Source organism: Rhopalosiphum maidis, chromosome 1 (genome assembly GCF_003676215.2).
Source record: "Rhopalosiphum maidis isolate BTI-1 chromosome 1, ASM367621v3, whole genome shotgun sequence".
NCBI classification, from domain to species: domain Eukaryota; kingdom Metazoa; phylum Arthropoda; class Insecta; order Hemiptera; family Aphididae; genus Rhopalosiphum; species Rhopalosiphum maidis.
Window position 1 is genome coordinate 77,176,283 of NC_040877.1, and position 19,898 is coordinate 77,196,180.

General features: G+C 25.3%; 1 protein-coding gene across 1 annotated transcript in view; it reads left to right on the forward strand.

Annotated features, from left to right (window-relative positions):
• The first annotated feature begins 206 nt into the window (after positions 1–206).
• Positions 207–19,898, forward strand: part of LOC113556703 — a 28,480-nt gene continuing 8,788 nt past the window's right edge. The window contains exon 1 of the mRNA XM_026961810.2: positions 207–443. The gene's annotated coding sequence lies outside the window, so the exon portion shown is untranslated. The remainder of the gene's footprint in view (positions 444–19,898) is intronic.

The window sequence follows — 19,898 nt, forward strand, 5'->3', positions numbered from 1 at the left end:
ATCAGGTCAATGATTATATCCTAAAATCTTCTTATGAGGCGAGTTGATATTTTTATTTTATAGAAAAACTGTAAACAGAAACCATAAAACCTCATGCAATAATAAAGTCTAAATGTTTAAGGTGGGAGCAAAGTGAAAGAATCGTTAGTTGTTATAGATGTTACCGTTAGCCGGTTAACTCAAACGTACCTCTGTAGTATCGCGACCGAAACCACCGGTAGGTAGACGTGCGGTTGGTGTGCCTTAGATTTATCGATTTTTGTTAATTATTTAATATTCAAACAAAGTGGATTTTGTTTTATTTTTCAATAAGTAACTAAATACGTTCATTGATATTTTAGTGAATAATAATTGTGCTTAAAATATTTAGTTCGCTATAATATACGATTTTAGTAATTATGACTTCGCTTTCCGGTGCTTAATTTGGAAAACACTTTAAAAAGGTAAATGATTTTCTTTTGTATATAAAATTAATGAATATCCATAGAGATGATTAGTTATATTATGGACTATATAGTAACTGACGATTGCAAAGATGTGTATGACTGCATGGACGCATTTCGCTTGTACATAATTTAAATTGATGATATGCTATAACTAAATGTTATGATAAGTAGATACTATACAAAAAAGTAAATTTTGCTTTTTGATAACGACTTATTGGCTAATAATTTATAACGTATTGAAAAAGTACATAAGAGATTGTTCTCTTAGGGTGCTACACCAGCATTTATTATACATTTATGTCTGTCTTACAATTTACAAGCGCTTATAAAACCACATATTTACTTTCAGTAGTTCACGTTTTAGTTCTACGAATTTATTATATGAGCGTTATAATAATATTCAAGTCATAAGACTCTTTAAAATTAAAAAAAATTCCTTTTAGAAAAATAAGTACCTAAATAGGAATCTAATTATTGTTACCTTTAAATTGTATGATAGGTATTAGGTAGTTTGGTAGTCACTTTAATCCAGTAGCCTGAACTCTCATCTCCAAAGTATTTTGTCACAAATATATTACAATAATGAAAAATGATGTTTTTTTTAAATAATAAAAAAAAAAAATGTTTTTAAAAATAGGAGTAATTGTTTACATATGTGTTAGGAAAGAAGAAAAATATTGTAATTTGTCGTATAATAGTATTTTATTTGAATTACAGCAAAACAATTTGATAATTTAGTATATTTTTACAATAAGAAAATTCTAAAAATGACCTATTGAAATATATAGTAATAACAAAATAATTAAGCTAAAAATGTTTAGTTAGAAACTTAGAACGCTTAGAAGAGGTGTTTAAAATGCTTCCATACATTTTTCACCTATTACTACTAACTTGGTGTGTATGGATTGTACCATACAATTAAATCATTTTCTTTGGAAATAAAAACATTTATTAAGATATAAATTAAATATTAATATTTCTAACTACAATAATTACTACTCATTATTATTTCTTACAGTACTTATTGCTAAATAAGACTTCCTATATTTTTTCACTGAACTAATAATTTATTTTTCGCTTAAATAATTAAATACATACAGCTAAACAATCAGATCACGATTTAATTATTCTAATATTGAGTAGAATTATATAACAAATTTAATGCCAAATCCAAACACATTTTTTTATTATTATTTAGTTACCTACCGGCTACCATGATAATAATATGTAAGCTATATTATTTAAACTATGTAAAATAAAGCAAAATAATTGACTCGATGCAATTTTTTTTTTAGTCGATACGGTTGCCAATTAATAGTTGATTATTAAATCAACTATGGGAAAGATATTTTTTTATATATATTTATATAGGAAAGCAATCTTTAAATTGCATTAAACTCTCTTAGTAGAAATATTGTTTTCAATTCAACTAAAACGATGTCACTATCTTAATGTAATTAGAAAATACAACAGCGGTGAGAGCATGATAAACGAATTTAAAAAAAAATAAAAACTCAACAAACCTATTTTCGTGTACCTATTAGTACAAATGTATAATAATATTTGATGGTTTCAATAAATAAACATTATAATAGAACTTAAAATAGATAAATTATTTAACAATACAGCTGGGATTTTCTTGTCTGTTATAGGTTGATTTTCACCAGATTTTACACAATTTTAGCGCCTCTTATAATACCTCTAGTCTAAACGATAAAAAAGTTATTTTTATTTCAAAAAAATATGTATATAAATATAATTATATGTAAATTAGTAAATTACTATACAAATATAATAAAAAACAAGATTTTTGTTAACATCAATTTAGTGTTTTTAATATATATCTTTACATATACACGTCTACAAATTAAAGTTAATATTGATTACCTAACTAGGATTTAGATCTGATGAATCTAAAATAATCAAATGTTTGACCATTTATAAAAGAAATTAATAAAAAATGTAAATATTATTAAAGAAAGAAGAGAGAATAATAATAATGGAAAATATTGTACAAAAAACGTGATATTTATAGTCGTCAACATTTTTTGTTAATACTGTTTAAAAATGTTAAAAATTACCAGTTAAAAATAAAGAAATACGTATTTTTTCGTTTATTTTTTAAATTTATTTGTCGATCAGTCGATCAATTAATATTAAAAAAAAATACGCATACCTACGACATAATAAGATACACTCTATAATATCTGCAATACATGTAAAATGATCAGTCTTTAAGTTTTAAACATAAAAAACTTATTGTCTTTAATTTTTGTCTCATTTTTACAAAAGTAATTTAATATTACTCATATTTTATGTTTACTCAATATTTGCCATATTTTTTTTATTATTTTTCTTTCGTTTTCGTTTTTATGCACCTCTAAGTATTTTTTTGTCTATATCGAAAACATCAATTGTAGTAGTTTCATCACTAGTGTCTGGTTTATTTTAATACAATTTTAGAAACCCTTATTTGTTATATAAATGTATAGGTATAACTGCTATAATAGCCAATAGGTACCTATAAGTTATTTGTTATTATAGAAAAAGAACAATCATTAAAAAAATATATTAAGTTAATATATAAGTGATTTATAATTAACATTTTTTCTCGTTTTTCCAGTTTGTATATTATGTTTATTTTGCGTACCTACATTTGATTTTAACTCATCATATTTTCTTGTATTGGAGGATTATGAACATTGTTCTTGTAAGTCCGTGAAAATAATAAATTAAACATGGGAATACACTGTATACAGTTTGTTCTACAAACAGTTATCCAAACATAGTTACCTAAAAAAAAAATAATATAATTTTAATCTATCGACTATCTACACTAATTATCAATTATAATAGTTACTCGGCGTTATTGTGAAGCCCGTCCGCGGCGGCGCAGTGATTCCTTACGTTTACATAGGTTTCACCGCCTCCTGCGTTATTATAGGTCGAGATCGAGACTGGTTAGTAAAACTCTCCCTGCATTAACCTCACGCATCTAACCTCGATTTTTCGCGTATTAGTTTCAATTGTGGAATAAGATGAAAATAAAACATCATCATAAACGCATTATTATTGTCATGGCTGTACACCAAGGAAAACATCAAATACCGTATAATAGTTTCATTTATTATACATGAATACGCGATATAGCTATCAACAAGTTGGCAAGTAGGCTCATCGGATAAAGATCAACAGACGTTTATTATTTTTATATTAGGTATATCAATGATAAAAAGTACCATATCAGACCCCTTTGTTTTTTTAGAAATGCAACGAACCACGAAGGTCGTGTTCCCTACACGTGTCAACCCGATTATTTTCTATTGTCTAATTTACACACATTGCTGTAGAACATTACTTAAATGTGTGAAATTGCCGTCTTCATATTGTCTATGTACGATGTGAATTCGGTGGACAATTAACCTGTGTATTGCATGTGGTGAAATAAGCAATAGGGCTGAGGCTTAAATTTAAATCTGCGTTGACTATAGTTAAAATATCAATAACGAGAAAGGCTTACGAAATAAATAGTTATTTGTTATTTTTATTAATAAGTAAAAAATAAATAAATTAAATTAAATAACAATAATAGAAAGATTATTAATTACTTTTACAATTAGGTAATAAAAGTTCTGCATTTATTTTTTAAAGGGTAATCATTGGTCAATAAATTAATAAATATGTTCTGCCTTTCTGGTATCTATACTCTATCACTGGACGACTGCAGAAACACATTTAACCACTATTATGTAATATCGATAATATAAAATACGTTTTGTATGTATTTTTAACTTTTGTTAAATTGAATGATTTAAAAGTATTATTTTATAAGTTTATAACTTAAGTGAAATCGCTATTAAGGACGTAGCTTATTCGGCTCCCGTTCTATAAAAAAGTAACAAACACAAATTTCTTCCCACTTCATACATCATAAAGATTTTGGATTGTCTCAAAAAGTCAAAAGAGTCTTGGATAAAAATGTGTTGGTGTACACTAATTAAATTTTTACAATTAAAATTTTTATATAATCCATAATAATGTTATTTTAATCGACGAAAACTAAAAAAACAATAATGATAAACAATGATGTTTCCATGCAATGAGCTCCCATTTTTTTTTTTTTTAGTACGTATAATATATAATTAATTTTGTTATAGAAATTATGTTTAATGTTTCAGTGTTTTTGGTATTTTTTATACTATCAATATTTCCGATATTTTTTAAAATTTTATCGATCTCAAATCAGTATACCGGTATTACGGTCAGCAGTTTGGAAGTTAACCTGTTTATAATACTTTTTTTGACGGGAGCCGTTTGAGAATAAGCAAACCGTGGACGAGAGCCGTTTGGGATGCACCAGCTATAAACTTGATAATTACCAAATTCATAACTTAATCAACGCAGTCCAATCAAATGTAATACTACTTCGAGAACTAATAAGGCGTATATACAAGTAATATACAGTAATACTCACTGGAATTGAGTACTTATGTTTATTATCTATATCAAAAAATGCGAGTAAACTGACTGTAAATTTATAATTAATTCCAAGGTAATATTCAAATAGGTATCAAGACTCAAAATCTAAACATTTTGAAATTATTTCGCATTTCAATTCTGACTAATATCTTAACGCGAGTAAGAATAAAACGAATAATGATGAAAAACAATAATAATTTTAAGGAAATAATTCATTTAATACTCGTATCTATACCAAATACCTATATACATATATTTATATCGTGGGTACCATAGATGATGACAATTATAATATTATAATTCACACCTATGCATATTGTACATATCGACGTATAGTGTATAAATAATGTTATAGATATACGCGTATAATACCTACAAAACGCATTTGTCAAAACTAATGTCTAAAATTGTAAAACTAGAAAAAATCGTAGATATACTCTAAAACTCGTAGTGGAAGAGTTCTCGGTCCATTGACATTATCAAAACGCATACTGCAGAGTCCACGGCGGAAATATATATATTATATATATAATTATATAGGTAGGTAGGTACATAAAAACTATAATAATATAATATAATAGTAAAGAATGAATTACTGTCATACAAATGTTATTCGAAGTTTTTCGCCTGTTAACTAGTTTTAGAATTCCAAATGTTCAAGCCTAAAAAAAATCGTCACGTACGACTATTATAAACGTATTAACCATTACAAAATCATCTACGCATGCAGTGCGTTGTCCCCATTACAAATATAGTTATTCCTTATATCTATATGGCTACATCAAATATTATATACCAATAGTCGTAATATTACCTATACACTACAGTGCATATACATATATGTTATACGTATTACCTATATTTTGTATGTTGAGTATTCGATGTGCGTCCCAAAATCTGTCAGTGGCACGCGCAAGGGGAAATGCATAATATTATAGATCGAGCGAAAGTACGATTGGTATAGGTACTAGGAGGTATATTATACTACATAATATATAAATTTATATTTATTATGCAGTTTATGTCACAGCCTTTCAGCCTTAGTTAATATATCAAAATATTATATTATGTTCATCGTTTTAATAATATAATATTATTCTAGAGAAGTCGAGAAAGAGTGCAAATCTTTCAACACCGACAAAAATAAAAATAATCTATATAACTTGCACCCCGCAAAGATAGTTTTATACGGTGCGAAGTTCACTGAATGAACATCTGCACTTTCTTCCACGGGGTAAACATAACTGTGATGGTGGTTTTAAAAATATGTCTTGAGCGTGTATTAAATCACGTTGATTGATGTCAATAGATTGAGTAGATTGACACAGCTTAATAAAACTAACGTTTATTTTATTCTTTTGGAGAATCCGATGAGTACTGTAGATATGGTACTACTTTTCCACACTAGATAAAAATTGTCTATCTAATCAGTAATCAATAATCATGTAATACATTGATATTATTATTAAAGTAAAGCATCAAAATACTTATTGGGGCTTTACAACCAAGTCGAATTTTATTGTCGACCATCATACAAGAGAAAAAAATGAATATTGGATAATAATTTATATAGTTTTTGAATTTATACTTATTATTTTATAGCTACAACTCTGCAATAGAGTCGAGAGCGACAAACAAATATATACCTATATTATTCAATTACAGTTTAACAGTTCATTTTCTAATATACTCTAATTGCGAGCGTTTAGACAATTTATTTTGTATTTTAAAGCAACGCTTATTGATGATCACTAAGTTTTGAAATGAAGCGATGCGATACAAGTTTATTTAATATAAAAATATTTATTATTTTATATCTTTTAAAACAGTATGTTAACCATAAAGTTAGTTCAAAATTATTGACTTACCTCTATTTTATATAAAAAATGTATATTTATTATGTAGCTATATTATAGATATCTAGGGAATAATCGATATTTATTTTATTTGTATTTTGTGGCGAGCACTTTTTCAATATATATGATATATATATATATAATATGGAGGAATAATTTATTTAAATACGCAATTCATGTTACCAAAAAAATCAAATCCCATTAAATGACATAGTAATTATTATTTTATTTTAAATTACTTTTTGTGATTATTCATTCTTTTAATAAAGATTTAGCGTTTTTTATTTATTTTTTGTTTGTTTCATCAACAATAATTTTAATTAACGTGTGAAATGAATACGTATAGTATATATTTTATATTGTATAATTTAATTAACATCTGCCTTCTGTACAATTATATTTTTTAATTATATTTATATTTTATTTGTTTCATTTAAAAAATTTAAACAGAACCGTGAAAAAATTAAACCTTTTTTAAATTTTTGCGATATTAAAATTCAACATAAATTATAAAAATGGAAAAAATTTAGTCATTTAAACTAATACAATTAAGTATAATATAATACTAAATTAATTTTTACTGAATATGAATTATATTTAAATATTTAATTAAATCATTATTATTTTATAATTTAAAATTGAACTAATGTACATAAACTATCTATAAATAAATAAATAATTATTCACTAATCAGCTAAAAATATTAAACCTCAAGGTATTAATATATCATGTACTATTATAAAATATAAATGTATATAATGACATCTTCTATGAGTTACGTATTTTATTAATATTGTATTTTATTATGGTTATTAAAAATGTATTGTACAAATAAAGGCATCACATTATATATGCGTCTTACCAGGTCCACACCTATAAATCATCATTTCCTAAAGCCATAATGTTTCATAGTACTCCTACACATGCATGACCCGCCTTCTTTTAGGTTTGTATTTGAACTTGACCTTTAATTAATTGCATGCTTTGAAAACTGCTAAAAATGTAGCTTTTTATATACATACATCATTATTTCATGCATAAATATACCCACTCATTGATGTATGACCTGTAGCCGAAATTTTATTAACGTTATTCGTTTGAACTTTGAACTTTAATCATTCAACAATAAACACATTTCTTACAAAAAATTCTATAAATTATAGAGCAATTATATTTTGTCGTTATTTTTTTTCATACACGTATTTGGAAACGCATACTATGTTTTGAAAATTGTACACTTATTTGGGAAGTATTTAAATATTAAACAAATAAACAGTGACCAATAATATAAATTTAAATTGTTATGTAAATTGTAATCTTTGAACAAAACATGTACAAAAATTAAAAAACAAAAACTATAGATTGTTATTTGTTGAATAAATATTTTGTAGTACGATACGTTTTAAAGAAAATATTTTGTTTTTTATATAATAAATATTTATATGTAAAACGGAAAATGTCTCGAATCCTCGAAAGCAATTATTAAACATAAACTATAAACATAATATACCTTTATTAATAATTATTAACTGATTTATGAAAGTAACTTGATTGTAAACTTATTCTTTCAAATAATAACTAAAAAATAATTCATATTTTGCAACTAAGAAAGTTTAATTAACGATGTGATAGATTAGATAAGCAATCTAATGATTATATTTATAATTCATATTATTTCATCGCATTACTATATAGTAAATACTGTAAATAATAATACGTAGTGGACACTGGATATTATTTCATTATACTAGTAAAATGAAATAATAATAATTATCATCATTTATTGGTTCAATATATTTTTAAAACAACTTCAAGAATAAGTAGATAAATATTAAATTAAAAACAAAAAAATTCTAGATTAAGCTGTGTATTTACAAAGATTTTGTATGCAAATATATTTTTATATTTAGATAATAGATATTATAGTATTTTATATTTTTAAACGACAATTCTTTATTTTAAATCGTGGTAATTTTGTAACGTTTTCACCTGAAATAGAAATCAAAAAACCACAACTGCTAAATTCCATTCCCCAGGAACATCCAATCTATATATCTGATGCTCAACACTGGATCCTACCACAATAAAAACAGGTGTACCGAATTTACAACAAATGAAAATTTATATTTTTCTAGATTGAGACCCAAATTGCAATGCCTCACCAGTGGTGGGAGGGTAGTAGTGAAATAGTGTTTCCGGTGCGACAACCTCTGACAATATAATAAAGATAATTTTTATTTTCAAATCAACTAGATATAATATACTTATCTATGTTTTCTTGTTTGGATATCAAATAAGAAATTATAAATGCTACATTTGTGAATATAGTTAAGTTTTTTTTCTATAATATCAAAACATTCAATTAATTCTTTGACAAGTAATAATCACCTATTCATATCATTATACATTTATTAAAAGTTGCCCTAAGAAACGAAAGTTAAGTGAAATTTTGATATATGATATATATTTTTAGATAATAGTTATTAGGTAGCTATACACCTATACCTACATGCTATTTTCACTCAATTTCATTATAGGTAGGTTATCTACAGCTAATGTCTAATAAATTTACATTGAGTTAAGTTGTTTATAGTATACTTACAGGTTATAGAAATGTATAAGTAGATTATTATTATTTGATAGAATAAAACTTCCAAGATATAAACTTATTTTAACAAATAACATCAATAATATAATAATAAAGTACCTATACTTAAACTATAAATAATAATTTAACTTTTATATAACTACTTATTAAATGTTATTCATATTATACTCGTAAATTCTACTCCTTTATAAAATACAAATATTAATTTAAAAATTAAAAAAACTGTTTTTAATATAAATATAAAATGTCACTGTTCATCATAAATTTATATAATTATAAGTCAATTCAAATAGTAGTGGTAATAATTTAACCATAGTTGTATACTTGTAATTACAGTGCACAATGTACTCTTTACACATATTGAATATATAAGCTGATATACCTACATATGATAATAAAATAAAGCCATATAATATATCAAATATAATTTTATAAATAATTGATCAATATAATATTGTAAATTGTAACAAAAAAATTTGGTGTTATTATTTTAACTGGTGGTAATGCTGTAATACAGTTACCTACGTAATATTTTCAAATTAGATATTCGCCATAGTAAATTCGTTAAAGTTCTACATCACTAGTCGCACAAACAAACATTAAATAAATTAATATTAAAGATAATTGTACAAACATAAAACATTGTACAAATGCATAAACATTATTATTTGTTTAATACTATTCGTTTTTGCGTTGAAATTATTTATATCAATTTTATAATATATGTACCTATAATACTATAATATCAAGTAATATGATTTATTCAGATACTGAAAACGTGAATTATATATATTTTTTTATTCTATTTTACTTGCATGAACTCTATTTGTTTGTAATGTTATAGACTTATAGTTACTTCGTGCAACTGTGTCGTGTTCCTTTCGCCAATCTCGTTTTATCAAGGTCCTTTTGAATTTTTCGTAGAGGACTACAATAAAATACCTGACATTTATATGTTTCAATAATGAGACTTTAGTGGACCATAATGTCTATACTAAATAATGCTATATATAAAATGTAATAATGCAACTATGTCGATTACCAACAATAATATACGATCTGAAATATTTAATTCTATAAAGTTAGAAACTATAAAACATTATCTACATAAATATTTAATTATAAATGAAAAAAATACATTGTAAAAAAATATTATGTTATAAATTTATAATTTATAAAACCTATTACGTTTAATGTTTACTTATTGATAAAATTAACTACTGACTTTCTTTTGGCAATGCTTAAAAAAAAATTTCATTCCATTTCATAAAGATAATTTCCTGGATATAAATATGCATTATGAAGACGATTTGTTAAATCTACAGTTGTTAACGAAAATAAAAAAACTTACCAATGAGAAGACTGAAAAAAGCCTTGGATTCATATAAACCAACTTAAATGACTAATTTTTTCAAATTATTTTATTTTATCATTATACACACTATTACACTAATAATACGTATAATATTAAATTAATACATAATAATCATAGAGTATAAGAAAGAATATTTTACTTTTATCCGTCTAAATCAATTATCTATTATTCTTTTGATCCCGTTACAAATGGTTAATCGAGTTGGTTTTTTTGTAGATATGATATAGATACCTCAAAAATATTTCTTGGAACTAGATATTTTACTTGCGCATATATTAAAAGTAGAAAATACATAAGTTGAGTATCTGGTATCTACATTCATACTCAGAAAACTTTTCTTTTTTTTTAATTAATGCTTCAGATTACGTTCTGTAGTTAATAATTATAGAGATTATTATAACAAGTATAATATGATATACTATATTATGCATGATGCTAGAAATTGAACAAGATAAGATATTTAAATTCTTAAATATAGGTACAACTGTTATTTAAAATCACGGAAGTAATACAATTTATTCTGTCATAAAATGTAGCTAAAAATTATTAATGATTATATTATATTAAAACAATGTTATATAGGTAATATTTATTATTATTATATATGATTTATTAAACTATGAAATTTGACATATCATTAAAACAAAAATTATAAATATGCAACAAATATCTAAAATAAACTGATAATTCTAACTTTTAAGTATAAAACTACAAACACAATATTTGGTATTGTCTGTTTATTATCGCCAAATTAATAATTATTAGAAGTCGCAGCAAAAATGAACACTTGCATAGTCGAATGTAATAAAACTTTAATTGGTTAAGTAGAAATATATACTTATATTTCCGTACTTATAAGGAACTAAGGCTAAATGTTAAAAGCTAATATGCATTTGAGTACAATCGAATATAGAACTTAATTACTGTAAATAATTATGAAATATAAAAACAAAAAATTATGTAAGAATATTTTTAAATACATACGATTATATTTATTATATTTAATAGTTATGTTTTTATATTATGTTTTTAAGTTTGAACAACAGCTGCAAATAAGTAGTTAGAAGTTAAGTACTTGAACTTGGTGTCAACACACGACTTATATATCTTAAACTCTTGGGATGACTAAGTTCTTTCAATACCCTATCCATTTCAATCTGTATGTGAACTTCAGTCTTCAGTTCTTATTACTCATTTTTTCCAAACACTAATATTAGATGTGAATTCTCTTAGGCATTCTTATTATCCAAATGTTACATAATACGAATTATATGTCTTTTTAATGTACCTAGCTGTTTAGAGTTTACTGTTTACTTATTTGTACGTTGTACCGAACGGTGAATGTAATTATTTTTTGAGTACCTACATAATATTATTTATTTCATTTTAAGCTGTTATTCATTCATAACCTTTTTAACTTTTACCTATAGAAAAATAAAGCTTTATTTAACGAATTTTACTACATTTAATGAGAAATCTAAAAATCTAAAGATAAATATAATATTAGACCAAAGTATAGGTATACCTACTAAATAACATTAATTATTTATGTACCTATAGTAATTACTTTAACAATTAATTAGCTTTTATTGTTTATTATAAGATAGATTCCGAAATTAGATATAGGTTTATATCTATTATTTACACGTTTTTATGTAAGTATACCCTATGGTTCTAGTCAAAAGTCTAAGTCAATATTATTGAACAAAATGTACTTAATCTACTAAATTTTTTACACAAATTAACAAAACAAAAATTAATTTACTTGATTACCTGGCGATAAAATCGATATTGATTCAATGTATAGACTTAGATTGGTACAATCCACTTATTTTTGAAATTACAACTAATATATAATTTATTTTATGCAATTTTTCTTTTTTTAAATGATTTGCACAATTTATCGTTACTTTTATTACAAAAAGTTTATAGCCTAGGAACTGTTACAGGAGTTATTACAAAATGTTAATTATAATTATACAGTAACACTGTAACAGCGATATTAATGATACATATAAAATGATTAAATTAATAAAACGTCAAGTTAATAAGATTTTATGTTTCTAATTATTGTTATATATTATAATAATATATAAGAACAATTTGGACATCTAGTATATAAACAATTTTAACTTGAAACTAGATTTATTGAAGTTGTACCCGTGTACAACTATACCATAAATAGACTGACAAAAAATTGTCATTTGTATAATAAGCTTGTATTAAAATTGAATTTGAGTAGGTTAGGTCAACAACACTAAAATCACCCACGTGAAAAATGTTTTCGAAGGAAGTCAAATTATTATGGTTAGGTAGTCCATTCACCTATAACTCTGCAAGCCACCTAAACAAAACAACAAAATATATTAACCAATTTGAATATTTTACTATAAAAAATGTAATTACCATAACGTATAGTCGCATAGATACCATATCCATTATCAATGATAAAATTTCTCGATGTTTTATGTTCAACCAATATTTGAGATTTTGCTTGAAAATAAAAATTTAACTAAATATAAAATGGTACCTATATATAACGTGTTTTATGGGAATTAAAATGTTCATTATTAAAATAAATCAATAATTTTACATATTGCTCAGTTAATAAAAAATTAACAACATAATTCATATTATAATACTAAGTAATAGCTGGTATGCCTATAGTAATCTGGTTATAAAGTATTACTTTCGCGTGTTGTTCACTTTTACAGTTTTCTAAAACAATTGTATTTTAATTACTAAATAATTAGCATTTCTCACCGTGGGATACATTATTTGTATATTTTAATTGAAAATGGACGTATTCATTTTAAAATCACAAGATTGAACTGAAATGTGATTTTAAAAAGAAAATTTAATTTACTCATTAGCATTTTAATAGTATTTTCTTTTTAGTTACTGTGTTAAATTTTTACTAGTATTTTAAACTATTTCAACTTTATAATTTATTAAACATTTTAAAATTAGTTAAAAATAATAACAATATATGTTTAACAATTTTTATTTTGAATATTATATATTATAAAATGAAAGTAGTAGGTAACCTAATAAACAAAATTAAACATTGATTAAATTGAACGAAATCAAACAAGTAATTACATTGAAACGCAAGTAAAATTACAATACTATCGTCTATCAAGTATCAGTGTGTAGTTGAATGTAAAAGTAATCTAAAACTGTTTAGAGTAAAAAAAGCTATACACTGCTATACAAACAAATATTGTGTTTCCTATTTTGCTCTATTTTAATTGGTTTTTAATACTTAAACAAATCCCTTATACTTTATATAATACATATTTTTTGCAATAAATAATAATTTGCTATAAAATAATTACTTTTCACTCTATAATAACACCGATAGTCAATGTCTATGTTTATATTTGCTTTATTATTTAAACAAAACAACGTTCAGACCATTCAAGGACATGACGATTTATATAATATGTATTTAGTTCAATAACACAATAACTATCCGTCTATCTAGTTATCGAAAAATAAATTCAATATAGGTATAATAGTAACTACTAATGTACTATAACTAATCAATAACAAAACGACTTACTTTAACACGTTTTATTTTAAAATATTTTTTTTAGATAATCATATATTAAGTCTTTAGTTGTTCATTTATGAAAATACGATCAGTTTTATGAAATATATTTAGCGAAATTTATTTTTGTAAAAATACTTTAAACAAAAAACGGCATTTTGTTTTACCTGTATAAGTAAAAATTTTAAAAACGTATTTTTACTATAATCTAACGTTCAATGTATGTAAATTTGAATAACCTAAACTCATAGTCATTAGGTAGGTACCATACGGTCCACAATTAAGTTAATGATTTAATACTTGATTTGAAACTACATCATTCAAGGTGAACTTGTTTCCAAATTATATACATTTATTGAGATTAGTTTCACGTCTGTGTCAGTCATAAAATCACTCCACTGTATAAACAATATCTACAATTAATAACTTATTGTTGAAATAATATAGAAGAATACAGAAGGAAAATTCTAAATATTTTAAATTTATAAATACATTACAATAACACACAATTATTTCAAATTTATTAGCTTAAAATGTTTATTTAATAAAATTAGTAATACCAAGCTTTTTTTAAAAACTTATAATATTAATTAAAAATGTTAAATTGTTATAATAGTTATACCTAACTATATCATTTATTAAGTACTAATTTATTCAGGCATAACATTATTATCAAGCTCTAATATTTATATCATTATACACTATATGTTATTTTACATCATACATCATACATGTATAAATTTATAATGTATATATTATATTATAATAATATCAGATAACGTCCTATTTTTTCTGCCATATAAGTTAATTTTCAAATTTAAATAACTGTATCTATACAATTAATCCTTTAACAAAGATATTAAGAAACAATAAACATATTCATTATTATATGTATTTGTTTTTATCATTAGTAAACATAAAATATAGAACATTATTGCGAGGTCGTTGTCGTAATTTCAGTAATCTTCATTAAGATCGTTGATCAACCTACTGTCGTATAATATAATAGTTTAGATTTAGTACTTCCTAAAACTGGCAAAATACATTTTCATTACTGCACTATGGTCTATTGACTGTAACGAATAAAATAAAGCTAAGAAAAATAAGAATATAGTCAAGGGCGGATACAGTGGTTTTAAACGAAGGGGGGGAGAATCTGTTAGTTATCAACTAAAAAAAGGACATCACCTATTTAAAAAAAAAATTTGTTGAAATATATGATACCCATTGCCCCCATTGCACTCCCCCCTCCCTTGTATGCACCCTTGAATTTAGATATAAAAAAGGAAAAACATCATACTTAAATTTTTTTAATAGATAAATATTAATTTTAATCGAAATCGTAAATTTAATCTACGAATAAATAACTTACCCAACTTACCCATTTCGTATATGGAAAGAAAACCGAGAGTGATACCAAAAAGTAGAAAAGTAGGTATTTGGGCGGTTTTTTTATGGTACAATTTTACTATTTACATAGGCCTAATGTTTTTACCTCTGCATCAAATGTTTCATGGTTTGATAAAATACCTTTATAAACTGTTAAAGTACTTTGCTAATTCTTGTAAATCAATAAATCATAATTCATTAAAATTATAATATTTATGTACGCTGAGGTAAAAGATTGTAATTTAGGTGTAATGTGATGGTGATTACTGATTAGTAAATCGTTCTTTGAACTCACAAGTAAAACAATACAAAAATTGCAAAAATATCGACCTTTTTAAATGTTGTTCTGGGGTGTAACCTTTGCCAATATACAGCTGGTAAGTATATAGGTTCACCAGTTAATAAAAAAAATAATCTGAGATCAAATTCGGATACACTGTTGGCAATATCTAATAATAATAGTACATATTATATATACATTATATAAAATATTAAGGTACTACAACCATACTACGTATAGTACCTAAATATTAATATAGGCGAGAACCATCAACTAGCACATAACATACATTATATTATGTTTATTATGTTCTAATCATTATTATTGCTGTGCGCGTATAGAAACTTTTCAAATGTCAGCCGGCTAATATATAAGGGGTGTCGTAATAGGGTATATGTATACACGCACGTTCGCGTTCACGAAAGTGCGTTGCTAATCATAGCAGTACGTATAATAGTGTATAAAACAGGCGAATACGTGTACGCGCAAATACGGACCTACAGACACATAATAATATTATATACCAAAATACACCTAATAGTGTGCAGATATAATAAGTGCAGTGTAAAATATTATAACAATTTACCTACAGAACGCACGCGAGACCGTTTGCGGAAACCACAAATATGCCTCGGCGGCTGCGGCAGTCGCTCGGTGAAAGCGCACGCTTATAATAATATTATATTATTTCGCGACCGCGTTTATAAGGTGTACTATTATTAGAATCACTTCCAGAGACGGCTACTATAAAATGTGATATACATATTATAATATACGCATTATGGGGCGTTCAGAGAAACAATAGGAGTTCACAACGTCCGTGATGATGGGAAGACGACACCGCGGCCTTATGGTGTTACGCGCTCGTTTATTGTACCGAAACAGCCGACAATTATCCACGCCATATAATACGTATACATAAAATGCGTTATATATATATATATATATATATATATATATATATATATATATATTATATATATATATAATATTATATATTTATAATATATGTACAGGTATATATTATTACAATCACGTTATCATTATTATTATATAGAAAGTGCGTATCGCGCGCTATTTGTTTTTCACCTCGTCGCCTAGGTCTGGCATACTTGTCTTACCTGTCTTATATCTAATTAACGTGTAACTTTTTTTTTTTTTTACTGTAATAACGTCGTCGTACTGCACTGTGTACACGAGTCGAATATCGTCGACGTATATTTATTATTTAATATCTATATAATGTCTTCAAAATAACTATACATACATAATACACGTAATCATGTACAGTATATATTATGGGTACTAATGCATTGAAAATTGAGATATATACCATATGTGATATGTCCATAAACCATTATATACTGGCATTATATACTGCATACAAATATTTAGGCATTATATATACATTATACATATTGGTAGTGGTATAACTGGAAAAAAAACTAAGGGGGTGGGAGGCAAAACAATTTACAATAACCTATAATTATTTATTTTTACACAAATAATAAGACTCGTTTTATGGCTGAGAAACAAGTCGTTCATATCTACCCAATATCGTTAAACAATATTGAGTACGTATATATGAAATGAGTTCATTAAAAAAAAACATAATTTATTTGAAGAAAAATAATTTGAGGATAATTCTCCAATCATAATTCATAAAATAATAATATTAGGTTATTTTTGTAACCCAAATAATGTAATAATTACGTTGACAATACATCGACACATTATACAACAAGATAAACGTGAAATAAATATGCATGTTTTTAATATATATATATACGCATTCATTTTGGAAAATAATTACTTTATTAATATATATTATTTATTTAAAAAAATTGATGATTTCTACTGTTGAAATATTTATGGGCAGGTCGCATGGGAAATACAAAATGATACCATTGCTGCAAGAATTTTATAGAGACAATTGCCCCCTTCTCCATAATTACGCCACTGCGTAATACTCTTATAGTGTAATTTATACATATATATTTTTAAGCCAACACGAAACGTGCGAGATATTATGTCCGAGACACCGTGGGGTGTCCGGTAGTCGTGCGTGACATACAACATCAATTTCGATAAGTAAATAATAAATAATAATATGTAAGCAGGTTGATTTGATTAGCGAAACGCTTAGCGCTGTATAGGGTGCACCGCACAGTTAGCTGGTTTAATTATCTCATTATATACGTTGTTACGTAATATTTTGTGAACGAGCCGATTTCGACAGGAACTAATAACAATATACATTTTTTATAATAATAGCAATAGGCGCGCGTAGCATGCAGAGCGACTAAGTATCGACAGAATCAAAACTCCAATTTGTTTTCACTAATATTCTATATTCTACCGATCGATTGAAACAGTTGCAATAGAGAAGATCAGCGTTTCTACACTCGTTATATACTTCCCATACAACGGAAGAATGGTATAAACTTTTGCAAAAGTTCAAAAAAAAATAATTTTTAAAAGACAGTCTTATTATTATTATAAAAATATTAATTTTGTAATAAATATAAGATAAAATTCAAAAACTTAATCAGTTACCAGCACAAAAAAAAATAGTAATAATATTTAAAAATTAAATCATTGAAAAAGAAATTGTAACAACTATTATAAGTGATATTGTCAAGATATATAGACTAAAAAAAAACATTCCAACCTTCAACCAATAAAAAATTTGATTTAATGTCTATAAATAGCACAAATAAATTAAAAATTATTAAGCAAAAAGTACCTAATAAAGCTTATGAGAAAACAAAAAAAATCAATTAATCAGTCGTATTCATTTTTTAAAAATATCAATCAAAATAAGATAAATGTAGAAAATTACACTACCTATTTCTTTTTTTATCAGATAAAAACCAAAAATGGTTATTTATGTAAGATCTTAAATTTGACCATGTAGCGCAAGTTATTGTATAATATATGATCCATCCGGTTAATTCATTCCACGGCATTGGACGGCTATATTGATATTGCCTATATTTTTTAACGCCATCGATTTCTTGTACGCCTTTAGTTTATGATCCGTTTTTTTATTTACTTGAAATTAATTGTTGACGAAACAAAGCAGATATTTTTTGGTACCTTTTATAGAATATGCCATCCATTGTGTACTCTGTATTGTATTTATTGTTATGAATTATAATCATTCGTTTCACTGATCGTAAAAATGAAGTGATTATCGCAGTTTGTTATACCATCAAATCTTTTCGAAATATTTATTGGATCACTGCAGCGGGGAAAGTTAAAATACACAGGATCGTGTAATAACGCGTACCTATATAAAATTTAACAATATTTGTTGTAAACAATATTATACATAAACAATATGCGATATACCAACTAGTTTACTAGTCTACTACACCGTCTACACCCGTATGTTAAATATATATAAGGTATAATATAAGGCACTCGTGTGGTTCCGGAGGATTGCAAAACGGAAACTGTTGTACCTACTGATAAATGATAATGAGTGCCCTAGAAAACAACGAGACGCAACGACATAGTATGATTAGGCACGCGCGCCGTCTGTTAGTATGGCTGCAACGCCTATTAGTATATTACTATTGTTATAAATTTAAAATTATCATCATTATGTATATGTATCTGTATACTGTCCCATAGTACCTAACATTCTATAGAATTATAAACCAACGGATATAATAATACTGATCGTTGTTTGTTCACTGAACTGTATGTACCAATTGTATTATTTATATTTCATACGCACATCGTATATATATAAATATATAATATATATTAATAATAGGCATATATACCGTATTATTAGTAAGTAGTAAGTATATCAAATCATTATCATACACTCATATACCGTATAAAACATAAGTGCAGTATAACAAAAATACATTGTTAGTTGTTACAATAGTGCAACAACAT